At 40.7% G+C, this 11,053-nt stretch overlaps 2 non-coding genes across 2 annotated transcripts; both read right to left on the bottom strand.

The window, feature by feature from the left end:
• Positions 1-9,729: 9,729 nt before the first annotated feature.
• Trnad-guc (transfer RNA aspartic acid (anticodon GUC)) lies at positions 9,730-9,801 on the bottom strand. Its single transcript has one exon. It is a non-coding gene; the product is annotated as a tRNA-Asp (tRNA).
• Positions 9,802-10,214: 413 nt separating this feature from the next.
• On the bottom strand, positions 10,215-10,288 carry Trnan-guu (transfer RNA asparagine (anticodon GUU)). The gene has a single exon. It is a non-coding gene; the product is annotated as a tRNA-Asn (tRNA).
• Positions 10,289-11,053: the final 765 nt, after the last annotated feature.

The raw sequence follows: 11,053 nt of genomic DNA, 5'->3' as shown, positions 1-11,053 counted from the left end.
ACAAAACCAAAATACTGTTTAAAATCAGTTCCCGGAAATTGGTGGCGAACATTGAAATCAAAAGCTGAAGCATCATCGTTCAAGATCTTTGGTATATTACGCAATGCTCGATGTGCGACTTTTATTTTCATTTGTTCCAAAATGGCTAGATAATTCCTCGCCGAGCGTCAGCTGTATTTCTTCAATCACCCAGAGGTTTCAGATAAATCCGTTTACCCCAGTTTTGCATAAAGTCGGGCATTTCTATTGTAATTATTGCAACTTCAGCAGCATACATGCGGGCAGGAAGTCGAAGTTTGTCCCGCAGAAATTACTTGGAAATGGTAACCTTTGAAGGTAACATCTCCTGTACCTGATACTGATTTTAAACGCTTCATTGTTTAAGTCGGCATGAGTCAAAGGGCTTTTGTTTACTATGCCGCCAACCTCAACGAAAAATGACGCTCATATTCACGAGAATATTCAAATGGACACACGGTTATAAAATCGAATTTAACATCCACGCGATCGAGCACTTTAACGCTTAAACGCTCGAGCTCTTCGCGATGATACACGCGATCGTGAAATTCCTACGCTCGCGCATATCCGACCGTACAATGAATTTCACCTTCAGAATCACGACCCGCTGCAATTGGCCTTAAGCAGTGTTTTGGTGGGTGACATTTCCCGTCTCGTCTGCAATTGTAGTGAGTGATTCTGGCGGGGAGATCCTAGATCTGGAGTTCCAGTACGACAACTCGAGAAAAAATAATATACTTATTGACGATTTCCCGGGGTACCCAATGCCGAATATTGGTAGTCCAAGAAGCAGTAGGTGCGGGTGGAGAGATAAGCTGAGCAACGCATTTCCATCTGAGGTCATGCAGTTCACAAGCTTATTATTACTGTGCTTGCGGGACATCATTCGTGATCAGTTGTTAGCTAGTGAACAATAGTAAAATTCCCTTTTGGCGAATTTCGCGCCAACTCGAACAAATATTGGCAGCACCCTCTCAGATTTTAATGAAGCTTTCTGTACATGAGAACTTTGTTTTTGTCAAAAATGATCTAGACTGTCTTTTAAAAAGGGTCAAACTTTTTTTTATCAATTTTTTTTTTCTCGAACGGCTATAGTCTAAAAATAACAAATCCCTCAAAAAAATGTTGCAGGAGTGATTTTCACAAAATTAGTTAATTTTTTGAAAAAAAACTAAAGAAAAAATTCTTCGTCGACTCTTACACTGAAAAAAATCGATTTAAAAAAATTTAAAGTCGTTTTACAAAAAAAACATCTTTGATTTCGATGAAATTTTGTTCCAAGATAGGTAATTATGTTCCCTACCTACCGTAAAAAATTCAAGTTGGGCGCTTTCAAGAAAAAAAAGTTATTTGAAAAAAACTTTTCCTTGTCCAAACTGAATTTTTTTCAGTGTATTTTAATCGAAAATTAAACCAATGAAAGTCATAATCATCTCAAAATGCAATTTCCCAACTGCTAGTTGCATGATACATGCAAAAAAGTATCAGTAACGAATTTGGTATAGCATCTCGGACTGGACTGGAACACTTAGCGCACGACCAGACAACATGTTTAATATCGCGATAATCGCCACCACAAACGCAGAGATCGCTCTCCACGACACCAATACGCCGGAGATGGACATTCTACGTATAATAATTGTACATGACCCGAGATATCATCCGAATGAAGTCATGACCCTCATCCATTCTCTTGGGCTAAGGTTTGTTGATTCCATTGGAATTCCTGAACTTCAATCGCTCCACGAAATTTGACAATTTTCGAGGGTCCTCTGAGAAGAAATATTTAAAAACTCGTTGAAGCTATGTGATCTTTCATAACTATCACCTTCTAATGCCTAAATGTCCACCTTCTCATTATCATTTTAATCCAAGTGTCCACCTTCTCATTGCCCGGAATGGAGCACTGCGAAAAAACTCAAACTAAGATAATCTGCTATGATGTTTCAAATAAAGTTCTCAAAAACTCCCATGTTTTCTCCAAGAAATACAAGGAGGGCTTTTCATTCTGCATCAAACGGTGAGCCTGTAATTGTAACTGTAACGATGAGCATGGTCGTTGATAGGTAGATATAAAACCATCAACTTTGTGGGGAGAATGTTGGTAGCACAGCCTCTTTTATGATTGCAATTATGACGAACGTTCCGTGTATTCCAATTACAGGATGAATCGAATACACATCGTAGGCCCAAGCCTCCAGACGAAATATTGTTTCTCTGATGATCCGTCCGTTAATCCGTCAACGGACCGGTGCCAATAATCGCGTTTTTCAGCTTTCATCAAGTTTTTCATTTGCTTTTGTAGCGTCGCGTGTATCGGGAAAAATTCGGGCAATCCGACGTTCAAAAGTCCCTTTCGCGTACAATTCTAAGCAATCTCTGCCCACCACGAAGTAGCAGACTGTTCACGGTTGTTCGCGTCGGGTACTCGTTTCGTGTGACCTTCAGTCGATTCTATAACAACACCCTTCAAGGGACACTCTCAGGCCTTTACGAGGAAGCTTAGGAAATGAAACTGATTTTCCTCGTTCGGAAATTTATAGGCACATTAGAAGATGTTCCCACAATGGGATGGCCAGACTCTCGCTCTTTAGTGTACAAGAAAAACGTAGATATTAGTCGTTGTCGGTGGTGTATCGCTTTTTTGCATTTCCTACCGGAGCGTTCCATAAAATAATGTTTCATTTTGTCCCCACATAATTTATATGCGGGATATGTCGAGAGATCATGCGGAGCATCTCCACAGTAGGAAAACTTTTCATGCTTCTCTCCGGATTTTACACAGCGTGCCTTTTTCCTACAATAAGTCGTTGTAGGCTCAATTGTTTGCAGGCACAAAAAGGTGAACAGATAAACTAGCCCCTTCCAAAAGATTAAAGTTTGGAAGAGTAGATTCAGCGAAAGGTTCGAAATGAGGCTGATGGAAAATAAATTGAATTCATATACTCCTTGATATTTCCTGAACGCAATTGTTTTCGAATCAGAATTTTCACTGGACGAAGCAATTAAGGCCCCTGTTGATGACTACACCATCAATCTCTACTTCCCAGGCGGGTACATATACGAAATCGAATGTATACAAACAAAGTCACATACACGCGACAAACAAATATAAAAATGCTTGAGCCCTTCGCGACCATCCACGCAACCTATACCCGCACTCTTCCAGACATTATAACATCCCGGTGATAATATGAACGTTTCAGCACTTGTAATCACTCAAACGCAGTCTCAAGCGTGAACCTACAGTCCCCCGCACTCGCGCGATCATGAATCGTTCACGTCCGAAAGTCTCGATCCTCGATTCCAGAAGTCTAGCTCCATGTCTTCAATTGAATCAATTAAAAAGAAAGCTCTCATATACACTGAACATCACGGTCCATGGCGACATGACCGGGAAATCTAGTGATATGGAGTAACTCACTCCCTGTCAGAATGTGATCCGTATACCGAAAACTAAACATCAGAATGACGGTCCGTGTGGCACATACACACGAGCACACGCGACAAACACGTCAACAAACGATACTTGAGCTCTTCGCGATCATCAACGCACACGTACATTCGCGATCGCAACACTCCGGTAAAAACGTGAACGTTTTAGTACTTACGAAGTTACAAACGCGGTCTCAAACGCGAACCCGTAAACGCGCGCGATCATGAATCCGTCACGTCCTGAAATCTTTATCCTTTATTCTAGTAACTTAGGTCTATACATTCAGTAATACCAATCGAAAAATAAAGCTCATATCCACAAGGATATGGCGACATGACTGAGAACTCTAGTGACATGTAGGAACCCACTTTTTCTAGAATTTGAACCGCACACGAAAAATTACGTTTCAGATTCACATACAAACGCACACGCGATCGAGTACGTTCACGTACAAATGTTCGAGCGCTTCGCGATGATACACTGGCCTATTGCAGTGTTTTATTGGGCGACATTGCCTGTCTCGTCTGCAAATTGTAGTATGTGATTCTGACGGGGAGCCCTTCCGAGAACCTAGCTCTACAGCTCCAATAGGACAACTCTCGAAAAAAAACATTTTTGGATTTAGCGTTTAGAAAAAGATAGATGGGAAATGTCTGTGACTTAACCGGAAAGTCGTAACTATACTTCGCCCTGTTAATTCAAATCGAATGATAATCAAAGTTTAACTTTTCACAGCAAAGTGAAGAAAATCCGATAAATTGCGTATAGTTAAGAAACGTGATAAAGCAATCCATATGTTGCTCGTTTAAAATCCAAGCAACGAATGGTAGAAAAAGAACGCGCGGGATCTATATTTATAGGCTCACCGTCTTCGAATGGGTCTCTTAGGTACCATATATTGACGGCTCTACCTGAAATGAAACATACGCATACAAGATAGGTCAGCCGTTTAGGGGATAGGTCACAAGGTCTAAACAATTCAAGGTTCCGTTCGAAACATTACGTGCTCGTGTGAATGAAAGCGCGTCAGATATTTCGAGTGAGTTACCAATATAATAATTCACGGTGTTGATGAAATAGATAGTCGAAAAAACATGATGAAAAAAAAATGTAAAAAAATGCTCCGAAGCGCAAACGTGATCGTCGCACAGCTAAGCAACCACATAAACCGGAATGCACAACTTCAGTTCCATACTCTAGTGATGACGAGAACTCCGCAGAAGCCATTTTCAATTTCAAAGCCAGACGCAGCTGCTGAAAAACGTGTTTTTTCCACATTTCTTTCTGCGGTTTCATGATTTTTAACATCATTTACCACTTCTTCATTTTATTATTTGTATTATTATTTTTTAAATAATCTGCAGTATTCATACTCTTCAAATAAAAGTTGAGCCGCTTATTTTCTAGGCGTGCACATTGTTTTATTTGACCTCGAATATTGATTTAAAAAAAAATCGGAATCGGAAGCTAAATCTAATAAGGCGAAGTAACTTCGCCTTATTGGATTTAGCTTCAAGAATATTCAGCCAGGCGTAAATTTTATTATTGCTAAAACGTTACCAGATTATAATCTTTCCAACGAGTGCTTTTTTGTCAAAATCAGTGCAAAAATACCATGGCACGAGCTCACCAAAGACTGACTGACCTGCTTGACCTCACTTTACAAGTTACTCGCAACCACAAAAACACTACTGTTTCTTCTGAAATTTTGAAAAGGAGCCCCTATATTGAAATAACAAAACAAATAGTTCCCAGAGATCGGCGCAAAACATTGAAATCGAAAGCTGAAATAACACGGATGACGATCCGTGGTAAGTCAGTAATGGCTCCACGTAAACTATAATTGGTGCGTCTGAATGGTTATTTTTGCGCCATCCAGTTGACGCTCCAGTGAACAGCACAAAAATTAAGTTCTAATCTTTTTCATTTTATTATCTCTTCATTAACCCTCCGGCATCCGCGCAGTTGAATTTTGTGCAACACCTTACGAAAATCTAGCGAAATCTTCTTTCAGCATCAGCGGCTGCTCATTCGGGGAGCCATTCGCGTGAGTGCCGGAGGGTTAACAACCTGACTGCCAACTTCGCAAACGTGCCTGAAATTATTAGTGTCAACGCGAATAAACTTCGTGTCGTGCTCTCAGACCGAAATCGGGGCAAAACAATAGTTAAAGATCAACGTTTTTATGTTGAATATCGCGTATACATTCCGGCTAATGTCGTCGGAATAGATGGCGATGTAACGGAAGAATCATTAATGGTGTGGTCATTTTTAAAGCTCAAAACCTTTCGCAGGTTAAGATACTAGAAGTGAAACGGCTCAGAATTAGGCACAGGCTATGCAAAAGTGTACTCCTCTCCGTAATAATTTCGAGTGACATTCGAAGGTGCTGTCCTGCCAAAGCACGTACTTTTCGATAAGTTTCGACTTCTGGTTCGTAATGTACGTTCCGAAAATCAGCTGAGCTGCATTTATTGCAAACAGTAATGAGAGATGGCGTTTGGTCACGGATTTCTTACAATAATATTTCATTGCGTCTATTACCAACGTTTCGAAGGTCTATGCCTTCATCTTCTGGGCAAAGACATAGACCTTCGAAACGTTGGTAATAGACGCAATAAAATATTATTGTAAAAAATCCGTGACCAAACGCCATCTCTCATTACTGAAAACAAAGTGGTCGTTCATCTTTCAATCTTATTGCAAACAGTTGGGTCACATAAATGCCTACTGCTGAAATAAAGCGAAGTGCTGAAAGTGAGGAAATGCACACAACGATGACACATGTAGAAAAGAGACTGAATGATGCCTTATTTGTGGCGGTGTTCCTCACGTGGTTGTACGACATTCAAACTACTTAAGCGTTTCACGAAAGAGCAATCCAATTGCACTTTTGCGGAAATTCTGAAAGCATCGAATTATCCCATATCATTACAAAACGTATTCTCAGATTTATCTGACGTAGACGTATTTTTTTATTTCGATTATAGAGGTTTTAACTATAAGGTAATTCGCCTCTTCGGGTTAGAAAAATCTCTTATGAAAAATTCCTAACCCTATGTGCGGGGTCGGGACTTGAACCCAGGTGCGCTGCGTACAAGGCAATCGATTTACCAACTACGCTGCGCCCAGTCCTGTGACGTAGGTATATGTAGCTCGGAAGGGGACACCTATTATTGATAACAAAAGGAAGAGAAGTGCTGCCTGCTCCCAGAAACTCCCACGCAAAAAGGGATGGCAATCGCCAAGCTATCTACCTCAAAGAAGCCATCGACTAATAAACGAGTAGCCCCTAGTTTCCAAATCCAAGGCAATGACGTTCCGAGTCTTCTAACTCGATAGAAAGGTCGCAGCGATGGACCACAGCAGGAGAACAAGACTGGAACAGGTCTGATTTCCTCTAAAACAACTGTGGAATGGATCTTCTACTAAAATTCCGGCACAATTCAAGTGTCAGCAACTAGTCGCTAAATGGTCACTTCTGTATTTTGATCTGCGAAAGATGTGGGGCTTTAAAATTTACCACACTGCTATTTAGATCAGCGAGAATGGAATAGTGTTGTTACTACGCCATCAATCTCGACGACGTTTGCCGGAACGTACACACATGATGTTCGATATTTCTAAGCTTGGATAATTCACGACCTCGTTGGCCTGCTTTCATTCTGAAAAAAAAACACGCAGCTTATTTTCGTAATTTCACGCGCACTAACAAAATCAGTGAGTGAAGGCTCTTCTGATTTGAGCTGCTAGCAAAGCACCACCTTGAGCACAAACAAACATTTAACAGAGTCGGGGGGAACGGGATCAATTCCGCAGTCTTTGGGACGACTGGGAACTTCAAACGCTCCATCTCTTCCAAGCGACCGCTTCGCGTATTGTACCGGCTGGAGCACGACATCGTCCTTTGCGTGGTGTTTCTCGTTTACGTGGTGTTTCTACATTTATGAATACCTCCAAAGGAGACTTTTTGAGGTCTCATGAAGGCCTTACACTAGCTTTATGATACTTTTGCTTTCCTAACCAGTGATAAAAATCTCAATATTCCAGAACTTCACTTTGTCAGAAAATGTAGGGCCATCGAAAGCTAAAAATTCGTAAAATCGCACTCCTGGTCCTTTCTTTAAAATCATCCAGTGCAGTACTCTACGTCCCTCGTTCGAGCTAACACCGCTCATATGGTAGTCGGTATTAGCTAGTATTGCTGTTCTCCCATCCATTCTTCTTCTGGATCACCGAGGGATCCCTTGTCGTAGTGTTTATTATATTTGTTACGCATAATAAACATGTCGTTTGCAATTGGTATTTAACCCAATTATGGGAACGTGTCTGATAGGGAGAGTGGAGATGCCAACTTGTCATTAAAATTTCGTAGTGAATTTTTTCACATTTATTTGGGCTATCTTTTATACATTTGTACGCTTTCTTTGTACTGCAAACTTTGAAAATGATTATTGAAGTGTTAATAAGAAGCATTACTCCCGATGGCCGGCTGTTCGGAGTTCAAATTGTTCGTTTCGAAATCTCGGAAATTTATCGCGAGCAACTTCGTACATATTGCTAAGATCATATTGTCTATAGATGAATAGACCTCTATCATATTCCACGCGGCCTTATCCTTTCATTACGCTCTATAGAAGAATAATTTTTAAAATGCCTATTTGAATGGATTCATATTTCTACTGGAGGTCGCACACCTGACAACTTTGAGCTAAAATGAAAAGACAAAGCGCGTGAGTACTTAGCCAAATCACAATATCTACCAAGATATATCCTGATTTATCTCCCTACCTACCCAAGTAACCATAAGCATTAAGCCATTGCACTATATTGGTAATACATTTGCACTAATGTTGCATTGAAACTTCATTACAGCATTAACAATGCAATAAAGCTCTATATTAGCATCAATAATGCATAACTGCACAGCCGACATATAGCATAATCGCTTGCTCTAAATGCGTATATAAAGCTGATATAATGCGTACATGCTTCAAGGATCTTTGAAGCATGTAAGCTTTACAAGTGCATTTAGTGTCATTATAAAGCAAATATAAAGCCGATATAATGTTATTGTAATGCCGTGGGTTAATTTGTTATGCAACTCTTCTTAAAGATTATATTCGGCATATTTCATTTCAATCGAACATGTGCAATATAGTCTAGGGAGCAAGCGCAGCGCACTTACCTTGAAGGACGAGGCAAGGTACCTCAGTTCGAGACTGACTAAAGGTAATTTTCGTAAAACATTCATATTATGTGAGAACGAAAACCCATTAAGGATATTCATTACAATAAATTAGAAGAGAGACAATTACGTTTTTAAACAGAACATCTTATTTTATTTTTTTTCCTTTTTGCTCGTCATATCGAAAGGAACCATAAGAAATGGTTTCAAAACCATTGCGGACAATGACAGCCAACAAAAACTTTTTAATAGCATTAGTATTGCCAATATAAGGCTTACAAAATTGACATTATATCAGTATTTAGGGCTTCACGGCTCTTTAAGACAGCTTTATATGTGGATCTAAAGCAGATATTAGGCTACGTTATAATGCTTATTGGTTACTTGGGTAATCACTAGACAGCATGTTCCATGGCAACATGAGCGATATGGGGAAACTTATTCTCTTCTAGCATTTCAAACAATACACTAAAAATTAAGTATCAGGTCTCGGTCCGCACGCTATCATTCAAGAATATACACGACTATTCGGACGGCCACACGGTTATAACATTGAATTTATGTATGCGAAGTTACATACACACTAGCCCACGCGACGAATACGTTAACATACAAATGCTCGAGCCCTTCGCGATCATCAACGCACACCTACGTTGGCGATCTCGCAAAAAGCATAACACCCCGGTGACTAATAAATGTACAAATGTGATCTCAAGACAACCTAACAACGCCCATGATCGCTCGATCATGAAATCAATGAATATCACATTCAGAATCACGGCCCGCCGCAATTGGTCTTAAGCAGTTTGTTACTGGATGACATTTCCCGTCTCGTGATTGTAACGGGAAGCCCTTCCGAGACCCTTGCTCTGCAACTCCAATAAGACGACTCCCGAAAGGGTAAATTCAAATATACTTGTTACTATTATTTATTTGTTGCAAAAACATGAAAGCCACATGGCTGCATTAAGCTGGGGCATAGTTCCGTGTCAAAGTAGAAAAAACACCCCTACCAAGCTTCTATAAAATCTGTAAAACTCTTCTTAAAACTCACCGAATTCACCAACAGCGGGAAAAAAAAGTCATCCTCCCCGACGGGGAATTGAACCCCGGTCTCCCGCGTGACAGGCGGGGATACTGACCACTATACTATCGAGGACTGCGTTGAATGGGTTCTTTCAAAATAGTTTACACAGTGTAGAAAAACTTTGTAATACATGCAGCAACATTCTTTCGTCTTGTTGAATTTTTGAGTGCTTCTGAACTGAATAGAAAAAGCTACTTTCTAGTCTAGCCATATCGGCCAGTTATCCCGAGGGGAATGCTTTGAACACGTTTCTTCCGGAATTTTGGTGCATCCACTTTCAATTTTAGATTGTGGTTTCTTCGAAGGAGTGAGAACTTTTCCCAAACATAGAAGCAAACAAGGGAGCGTACTTTCGTCTATCGTGATTAGTTTTGTGTCAGCTAGCTGCTTGGAGGAAGAAAATGCCTACTTTTTCATAGCCAATCAGGTGATTGGCATTATTTTCCTAAAGCAAATGCTTAAAATCGCTTGATAAAAAAAATATCCGCCCCCGGGTGGGCTCGAACCACCAACCTTTCGGTTAACAGCCGAACGCGCTAGCCAATTGCGCCACGGAGGCCGCTTGAGTGCCGCTTTTTCCTTCACCTTGAGACAATTTGTTGCTCCGATAGCTCGCTAGGCAACTAATTTTTCCGCTTAAATTCTTCCGTCCTGGGAGATTTTCTTCCCCGGGCTTACAACAACAGCGGCGGCAAAATTGAATTAATCACCAATAATTAGTTTCACGGGGAAAACTGTCTCCTGTGGTGGGACGTTTATTTTTTTTTTCGTTCTGGCTTGGCTTTTTTCCTCCTGATTCACATCAAGAAACGGATGGCACATGTTAAGGTAATATGAACATCGAAGTCCTGCAGTTCCGCGCCAGGTCGGACTGGGAAACGTCTGCTGTGCGGTAGACTTTCATGTGCTTTGATAACTTGTGGGACTTTGGGACGATTCCGTGGTGTGGCGTTTGATACATGATCTTTCCTCGTCGGCTAACGGCGCACAGGACCACAGCAAGCAGCAGCCTCTCAGCAGAGGGTAAGGTTAATTTCAGTTTATCTATAGGGCTGCTTCCACCGCACAGGTTCTCGGTGGTGGCTACCGGAGAAAATGAAGATACTTCCACCGTACAGCTACGGAAGGAGACATCACAGTTGCGGTGAAGAATGGCTTACCTTGGGGAAATTTGTGCCAACTTGTTCCTTCTTCAATTCCACTTAGGTAATTCATTCCACTTGCATACATTGCGTAGGGAGGAGAAATGTGGAAAAATACATAACTAGTACGATCTGATCAAGAAACGCAAATGTTTTGGGTTAGAGTGTCTTAATTTAATATT

Source organism: Topomyia yanbarensis, chromosome 1 (genome assembly GCF_030247195.1).
Source record: "Topomyia yanbarensis strain Yona2022 chromosome 1, ASM3024719v1, whole genome shotgun sequence".
Lineage (NCBI taxonomy): Eukaryota > Metazoa > Arthropoda > Insecta > Diptera > Culicidae > Topomyia > Topomyia yanbarensis.
The sequence above is the reverse complement of the archived record's forward strand: the minus strand, read 5'-3'. Positions and strand labels throughout refer to the sequence as shown.